This window comes from Mirounga angustirostris, unplaced genomic scaffold, assembly GCF_029215605.1.
Source record: "Mirounga angustirostris isolate CCGP_5_RB_7025 unplaced genomic scaffold, mMirAng1.0.hap1 SCAF_3, whole genome shotgun sequence".
Taxonomy (NCBI): Eukaryota; Metazoa; Chordata; class Mammalia; order Carnivora; family Phocidae; genus Mirounga; species Mirounga angustirostris.
This window is the reverse complement of record NW_026991711.1, coordinates 174400493-174409864: the sequence shown is the minus strand read 5'-3', so window position 1 is coordinate 174409864 and position 9372 is coordinate 174400493. Positions and strand designations below refer to the sequence as shown.

The 9372-nt window shown below is 43.2% G+C and overlaps 1 pseudogene; it reads right to left on the bottom strand.

Moving 5' to 3' along the window:
• Positions 1-8097: 8097 nt before the first annotated feature.
• LOC123840429 (high mobility group protein B1-like) lies at positions 8098-8829 on the bottom strand (annotated as a pseudogene).
• Positions 8830-9372: the final 543 nt, after the last annotated feature.

Genomic DNA, 9372 nt, shown 5'->3' with positions numbered 1-9372 from the left:
GGAACCTCTGTTTAGTTGTTTTCTCAACATTCCTGGCCAGATCCCATAAAGCTTTCATTTGTTCCTTCCTTCCTTTATTCAATGAATGAACGTTTAGAGAGCCATGAGAATGAAGGAATTCGGCAGTGTGGTTTTGTGACATCCGACAGGAAAGGGGCATGTGGCTAAAACTCCTAAGTAGAGTCATCAGAGGTGGGGGACACCAGGTGTAGCTGATGATTAGTCGTTAGAGATAGAGAACAGAAGAAGAGGGCTAGTCGAAGGGAGAGTCTTCAGAGCACCAGAGCTCGTGGGCACAGACTGGGCTGGGTCAGGAGGTGAGAGGGACAGCAGGTGGGCAAGCTTGGAGAGGGTGGTGCGGCGATAGGAGACTGAGCAGGGATCACGGGATGGGTGGGGTATTTGGAACCAGGTGATGAACCCGAAAGTTGGGCAGTTAGAGAAGAAGAGAGAAGAATTCGTGAGTTAACTGGGTCAGGAGCAGATGCTGAGGATGTGCCCTAAGGAGGTACTCCACACCAAAAGTTTGTCAGGAACCACTGTGTCGACTAATGATGGTAGCTCAAGGCTTCTTGGATGGTCACATCTGGTGGTGCCCTCTTGTTACTCCGGGTCTAGGGGCTTGGCAGTGGGTCTCTAACACTGGGTGTGCTTGGGTCTGTCCTTTCCCACTACTCCAGGCCTCCTCCACTTTGCTGTGTGTCTTCTCTGAGCCTTGCCTCCTAGTCACCTCATACTTTGAAATTGTTTTTCTTCTTTACTCCTAACCCCAAATCTCAAGGTATCACCTGTTGTCTGGCTAGCTAATTTGCAAAATGAACTCAAAGAATGAGGTTGGTGTTCGTGACTGAAAGGTTTACCTGTTTTAGAGACTATATTTATATTTAACCAGTCCTTGGGGAATCAATGTGGGAACTTCAAACATTGAGACATTTCTGCCAGTTGATGGAGAGAAATATTCTTAGGCAGAAGGACCTTCAAGCAGACCTCAAACCCTGTCAAAAATCTGGCTCAGGAAGACCTTTCACAGATGAAAAGCTGGCCCCAAATTATACATATTGCTTTGTGAAGTAATGAACCCCTTCTTACTGAATGTATAGAGGCAGAATGATTACCAGTTAGAATTTTCTCAGAGATTCCATTTGGAATGGACTGGATCAGTGGCATCCTTTTAACAATGAATTTTGCTGTGGGAACTCAACGCAACAAGGAATAAAAAACCAAACCAAACCAAACACTGTACTAGAATTCACTGTCTTTGTCCATACTCCCTACCTTGTAAGGAAGAAGGATTCACGCTTGCTGTACCAGTGTCTGGGCTTTCCTGTATGGGGCAAGGGGGGAAAAACCCAAACCCCAACCAGTGAAGCCAGAGAAGCCGAGTTGAGCTACACGGTGAAGGGAGCCAGAGAAGGGAGACGGGAGGGGGTGCTGCTGGTGGTGGTGGTGGTGTGTGGGTGGAATTAGCCATACCGCCGTACTGGATGTCATGGACAGTTTCTCGTCTGGCTTTGAAAGTAGGGAGGAGAGTAAGGTTTCAGGAAGCAGCTGCTGTCCGAGTAGCGGGTACTGAGAGTGGCAGAGAATGCGAGTAATGTGTTTTCAAAGATCTCTTAGTGTGCATTAAGAATGCACTCCACCCCTTTGGCTTTTTTTTTTTTAAGAGGCTGGGAATAGATTTGAATTGCTTCAGATTATATTTGTTTTGATGGACAGATGCTTCTTTGAACATGAGTTCATGCCGAGGTTGGACCTGTCACAAGACTGGCATCTGCGGGGAAGAAGCCAGACACAAAATAGGTCAATGGTAAACTGATTCTTGATGAATCCAGAATGGGCATCTCAGAGCCCCCCTTGGCCTCACCCTTGTCCCCCGGGGCTCTGTGAAACCCAGTTTGAAACTACCCTCTGCATACACCCCGGAGTCCCTTCCATCCCTGCAAGTCATTGTGCAAGGCCAGCCTTGTCTCAAGTTCAGTCGCAGATACTGACCGCAGGGAAACATAGACTCTTTTTGGTTACAGGTCTGTGTTGCCAAATTCTGGAAAAGGTGCCCTCAGCACGGCCCGGAGCCTCTGCAGGCTTCGGGCTGTGGGGTGTGGTTTTGTGAATGGGGCTCACTGTGGTTCTAGGGAGCCCAGATTGCATGAGCCAGCTGCCGTCTTGCCTCAGGGCGGACGTCTGGTTACACACCACTGCCAGCCCCTGGACAAAGCTATTCTCATTGAGCAGTATTTTCCTCTTGCCGTCAGCCATGACTTCTAAATCCCTTTGCTGTATCCCGTTGGAACAGGGCTCAGGGTTTTAGGCCAGTTCGTTCAGCAGGACTCTGGGTGTCCCGCAAACAAGGAATCATTTGGGATGGGCTGGGATAACCTGATCTTGGGCAAGAAGACTTGCAGAGAACACTGCAGACTGCCTTCCGGGACAAAGCCTTTCGAGGAGTGGACACTTGCATGTGGTCCATGGAGGCGAAAGGCATAGAAGCAAACCCCAGGGCTGGAGTGCCATTTGAGAGGCAAAGCTGGCTCCTCGGATGACGTGGCCTTGGGGTCCACGGCGGATGAGGTCCATGTTTTTCCACACTTCCCACTGGAGCAAGCTGGGATTGCATTTCACCAAGAATTTCCATAGGGTCATAGCACATCTATCTGAGAAGCCTCCGGTATAGAACTCTTTTTTCAAAAAGACTCACGATTGATTTTTTAAATTAGAAGAGCAACACATGCTTGCTTTGACCAGTTTATAAAATTCAGGAGTGGATGAATTTAAATGCATCCCCTTCTCTACTCTTATGATCTGTTCTCCCAGAGGTAACTGTTGCTCACTTCTAGTGTCTGCCTTTCCAGAGTTTTTTCCACGAGAGGCCTGCCTTCCATTTCAGAAGACAGGATGATACAAAGTGCTGATGCTACTGTTTGAGGTTTTAGGAGACAAGCAGGACTTGAGTGATTGGGGCTGATTAAGGTCTGGTGAGATGCAGGGACCAAACCCAGTTGCTTGTTCTGAGCCAATGACTTTTCCAGCAACCCTGCTCCCGTCTCATGGGCTCCGTTGGCTCATATATATTGGTTTTAATGCAGTTTTAATAGCCCAGACCTACGTTTGATTTATCTACTCATTGGGCAGGTGGTGACAGACTCACGAGCTGCATCTGGGCCGGCTGGACCATCCTAGGTGAGCCGGCGGGAACTCCCCAGCAGCTTCCTGATGAAGAGCTACTTTTAGTTTCTGGAAACCTTTAGGACTGTCCCAATGACAATGGGGGATGAAGTGGTGGGGGAAGCCCCTGAGGTCGAAGTCTGGGGCTGGCCAGTATTTCCTTTTCCCTCCAGGAATTTCCAGGAGTCTTGGGGAAAATGTATGCTCTAGCTCTCCCTTTGGCTGCCACCCAGGCCAGGCCCTGGGGACTGGTGGTTAGGCTGGGACTTGTCAGTGAAAGGTCCTCATTCTAGAAACGCTGTGGGGAATGGGGAGTGTTGTATTAATAAGCACGCATGCCCGTGCAGTGCCCAGCACGGGGTGGGTCCTCCTTTCCCCTTGACCTCTCTACTTCAGTTAACAACTGTGCTTTTTCAATATACTTAATAGCCATCAACAGCATACAAACATTATAATTATCACCAGCAACAATCCTATCATTAATTAATTATTATTTTAATAATCAGGAAATTATCTATTTATTATGAATTAATTAAATCTATTTTGTTAGTGTTATATTATTATTAACAGCAACTATTTATGGGGTACCTACTATATGTCAGGCGCCCTCCTAGATACTAGGCATATATTGATGAACAAATAAATATTCCTGCCCTCATGAAACTTATTTATAACCAGCGGGAGAAGACAGACATGAACAATAGGCAAAATAAGCAAGTAGGTTTTATGACATCTTGAATGTTAACAAATGTTGCGGCAAAAAGAAGAGGAAGTTGGGAGTCTGGACCCTGGGCGGGGAGCCTATGTAGCTTTCAGTAGGGCTGCACAGGGCAGAGAAGATGAGATTGGAACAAAGCCTTGAAAGAGGTGAGGGAATTAGGGAAATTTCCAGGTAGAAAGAGACTTTGGCCATTGTCCTCAACAAGGACTTAAATTCTCGGTGGTTCCCTTAGCTATGCCAGGCCCAATCCATTATGACATTCTTAATAATGTTATGAAACCAGAGTGGTTCAGCAGGAAATGACCCTGGGGAGGGGAGAGCAAATGTTGGGGGCTCCATGGAAGATGCTGAGTTTTGGCTCTCCCTGAAGAAAGAAATGACCAGCTATCAGCAATGACAGGGGCATGCATGACTGCCTGGCATAGGGGGTGACTAAGTGCCAAGCATGGCCAGGGAGTAGGACTGGAACAGCATGGTTCTTAGGTCTGGGGTTGCTCACTGATGTCATCGGGGGGATCCAAAAATCTCTCCTCTTCCTCCCAGAAATTTCCTCCTGCAATTCTGTCCTTTGGAATGCATTCTTCTGGTTTCCTCTTTAAAATTGCACACAGCACTATTAGGAGCAAAACATCAAACTATATCAAAATCATGTTAGTGCTTGGATCAGTTTTCTCCCTTTGCTAAGAGAGACTGAGGATATAGGGCTCCTGGGGAGGGAAGAGGGGTTGTGTGAAAGGATAAGGAAAGGGGAGATCTGGGCACTGCAGCAAACCAAGCAGGCATCTCCGAGTCCGCCTAGCTCAGTTATATCCACTTACTGATGGAGAGCTGGAGGACAGCCACATTACCACAAATTGATTCCTGATAAACAGAAATACACAGAAGTTTTTGAAAAGTCGAGGAAAGCCTGGCAATTGAGAACTGATGAGGAGAGAGTGGTTGCCTTCTTTTAAATCTTTCAATCAGGGAGGGAAATATACTCTCTTCCAGTCATGTGCTGATTTAAAAGCTGGATCCCTACAAGTCTCTACAAGTAGAGATCTTGACCAGATTCTCCATAGAGTTCTCAGTGTCCTGAGGATAAGCGATTTCAGGAAATTGATTAGCCTGTATTGACCGTCCTTCCTCCCCATGGGATGCACAGAACAAACATAACATTCAGTTTGTCCATCTCCCAGCTCAAGATTTCTCTATAATCCCCCTTCAAAGACCCCTCTTGGAGGGAAGACCCCTCCTTGCCCATCGTAGTCTTGTAAGCATTACACTGATGTGTTTGATGGCAAGAACACAGTGCCTTTCAGCCCAGTGTGTGCATATAGTAGATGCTCCCGCTTAGTTGCATGACTGAATGCTATTGGAGAAATGGAAGATTGTAACAATTTATGCTCAATTGTGTTCAGCAGATATCAAAAAGCTTCTACATACAGTACTTCCCCATAACATCCTGGTAAGAGATTTTCATTGTTGTCGATTCAAACTGAAGAACAATTTCAGAAAGGTTAGGTGAACTATCAAAAGTCACACAGCTGGGCGCCTGGGTGGCTCAGATGGTTAAGCGTCTGCCTTCGGCTCAGGTCATGATCCCAGGGTCCTGGGATCGAGTCCCGCATCGGGCTCCCTGCTCTTTGGGAGCCTGCTTCTCCCTCTGCCTCTCTCTCTCTCTGTCTCTCATGAATAAATAAATAAAATCTTAAAAAAAAAAAAATAAATAAATAATAAAAAAAAGTCACACAGCTGATAAGTGGAACTTCATGCCAGTTCTAGATTCTTGCTGGTACCCACTAATCTGAGTGAGTTTTAGTCTTTTGATAATGGGCATGATGAATGCACTCTTGTCCTAGATGATTGAATATACTCTATACCACAGATAATTAATAAAAATAATGGGTCACTATCTCTCCTTGTAACTTTTTTTTTAACATGAACATTTAATCTGAATGACTCAGAGATTAGAAAAATAAGGAGGCCAGCTATAGGATAGGGAGTTAGAGAGAAACTCTTACCCTAAATAATCTGTAATCCTTACTCCCACCCTCCCACCAAGTTTTATAGATGTGAGACATGTGATTACAAAATGATTTCACATGTACTTTACATAAAAGAAAAGTCATGAGCATTTGCTTCTGCTGTTGGGCATTTTGTGATCTGTGATAACATTCACTGTTCAGCTTTGGCCTAGTACAGTGGTTGCAGAATTTTAAGGGGCACGAAAACAGCCCCAGGGACTTGTTCAAAATACAGATTCCCCAGTCACACTTGCCATTTTGTTTAGGAGGTCTGTATTTAGCAACATTTCAAGGTGGTTCTGATGTAGATGGCCCAAAAGACACATTTGCAGGGACACTGGCTTATGTCCATGGAGAAAACCATGCTTCCTATGTGACTTGAGACTTTAAGGACACCGATGAGGAGCTCCAAAGGTCAACATTCTCTTCTGAAGTCTGGCTTCAGGACACTTTCAGGGTTTGCTTACATTACTTACCTTGGCTGATGGCCGATGTTTCTCACCACCAACTCGCCGTGGTGTGTGGGTTTTTTATTTGGTTGGAACTATGGGGCCAGGGACAGGAGTGGATCTCTTCTTAAAATGCTTGCTACCTTTTATAGTGGTCAAAAGCACTATCTGTGTCTGAGGGTGACTGACCTAAATGTCTCACTGATGACTCAAAATGGTGCAAGGAGTTGTTACCTATTGCCCAAATTCTGCACCTGCTTCTCTCCTTTCCTTGTTAAATATTTGCTGTCTGTCTGAACTGGAAAAGGATATTTCACACCAAAAGCAAATGGAGATGGTTTTGGCTGATGCCTCTTTGTACTTTTTTGAGGTTTCATTTTCTTGAGAAATGCACAGTGGGTAGAAGTGCTGTCTATGCTTCCTCCTAATGGGCTATTCATAAAAGTGCCCCTCGGGTCAATCGGCTTGTTTTGTCTCTTTCATCGCTTTATGGAGGCTCTGTTTGCTCACCTGTAGCAGATGGACTTGGATTCCAGATGTTTTGAAGAATCTTTCTATGTGGGCCTATATAATGTTATACAGCAGCAATAACTCCTTTAAAGTCTTGTGACTTTGTAAGAAGTTCTGATTGCTTATTGTTTGAAAAGTGTTTGTGTTTCCTAATTAAGCATTTCATTAATAGCTGCCAAGGCCTTTTGGTCTATACACTGACTCTATTAAGTTGATTTTTTCCTAACTAATTCAATATGATTTTATGTCTATACTTTGTTGCTTTATAAATTTTGTTAAATTGAGGCCCACACATGAGGCACTTAGTAATTTTTAGTAAATGATGATAGTAAAAACACATCCACAGAAATGTATCTCATCAGAAGTATGCTTATATATGTTTTTTAACTGAGGTATAGTTGACATAATATAGTAGTTTTAGGTGTAAAATATAATGATTTGATATTTGTGTATGTTGCAAAATGATCACCACAGTAAGTCCAGTTAACATCCATCATCATACAGAGTTACAAATTTTTTTTTGTAATGAGAACATTTAAGATCCACTTTCTCAGTGACTTTCAAGTATATAATATAGTATTATAAACTGTAGTAACTATAAAGATATGCTTATATTTTAAAAAAACTTGGGGGAAAGCAAAATCTTGTAGGCATAGGGGTGAAGGAATTAATCTTTAAAAAACATTTTAAAAATTTCTACCAAATACAAAAGAAGACAATATATTAACCTTCCATGGATCCATCACTAAGCTTCAACAATTATCAGTTTATGACCAATTTTACTTTTCTTTTTTTTAATAAAAAAAATTGTATTTACTTAGAAGCATTCAGAATGTCAACAAAACAGCTGCAATTTTTTTTTTTTTTGCAATTATTGAGTGGTAGTCAGTTAACAGAACAACAATTATTTCGTAGAAGCTGCATCAGAGACAACTGAAGATGAAAAACTACCATCCCCATATATAACTAATTTGTGCTATGCACCAACAAGAACCTGCTTTAAATTTCCATGCCAATTTACAACCCCCATACTGTACCAGGCAAGGTTAGTGGCTATTGAAAATACCACCAGGACAGGGCTATCTAAAGACACATTCGGTAGTGTGTTAACTATACAAAAAAAGACGCTGTACAGTTTAAAAACAAATCTTACACAGCCTTACATTTCAATTTTTTTCTTTAAAAGGAGTGAGTTGTGTACAGGGGGGTTAAATGCTTTATAGACAAGAAAAATTGAGCTAGAACCAACTTATTCATCATCATCATCTTCTTCTTCATCTTTTCATCTTCCTCCTCCTCCTCATCCTCTTCTTCTTCCTCATCTTCCTCCTCTTCCTTCTTTTTCTTGCTCTTTTCAGCCTTGACAACTCCCTTTTTTGCCGCATCAGGCTTTCCTTTAGCTCAGTATGCAGCAATATCCTTTTCATATTTTCCCTTCAGCTTAGCAGCCTTCTTTTCATAAGGCTGCTTGTCATCTGCAGCAGTGTTATTCCACATCTCTCCCAGTTTCTTTGCAACATCACCAGTGGATAGGCCGGGATGTTCTCCTTTGATTTTTGGGTGATACTCAGAACAAAACAAGAAAAAGGCTGAAGGAGGCCTCTTGGGTGCATTGGGATCCTTGAACTTCTTTTTGTTTCCCCTTTAGGGGGGATATAAGTTTTCATTTCTCTTTCATAATGGGCCTTGTCTGCCTTTGCCATGTCTTCAAATTTTCCTTTCTCTATAGCAGACATGGTCTTCCACCTTTCTGAGCACTTCTTAGAAAACCCTTGAGAAGTTGACTGAAGCATCTGGGTGCCTCTTCTTCTGCTCCTCTTGGCAAGTTTGCACAAAGAATGCATATCATGACATTTTGCCTCTCGGCTTCTTAGGATCTCCTTTGCCCATGTTTAATTATTTTCCTCAGCAAGCCAGAGTCGCCCAGTGCCCGTCTGGCTCTCACTTGCCCTGGCGCTCTCTCTATGGAGCTCAATGTACTGCAATGGCTGTGAGAACGGGAGCCAGCCAATTTTACTTTTCTACAGCTTCTCTCATTACTTCTATCCTTGATTAATTTGACCAAATCCTAGGCATATTGGTTGTGTAATTTCATACGTAAATATTTCGGGAGTATTTCTAAAAGACAAAAACTATGCTATTAAAACATAATCACAATACAATCATCACACAAAACCAACACAAAATCCTTAGTAACATCAGATATTCAGTTTTCTCGTTTGTTTTCTCATTTTTTATTTATTTTATTTTATTTATCTTAAATATTTTATTTATTTATTTTGACAGAGGGAGAAAGAGAGAGAGAGAGAGAGAGAGAGCACAAGTAGGGGGGAGGGGCAGAGGCAGAGGGAGAAGCAGGCTCCCCACTGAGCAAGGAGCCTGATGTGGGACTTGATCACAGGACCCTGGCGTCTATGACCTGAGGTGAAGGCAGAAGCTTAACTGACTGAGCCACCCAGATGTCCCTGGCTTTTTTTTTTTTTTTTTAAGATTTTATTTATTTGAGAGAGAGAGAGAGAGCACA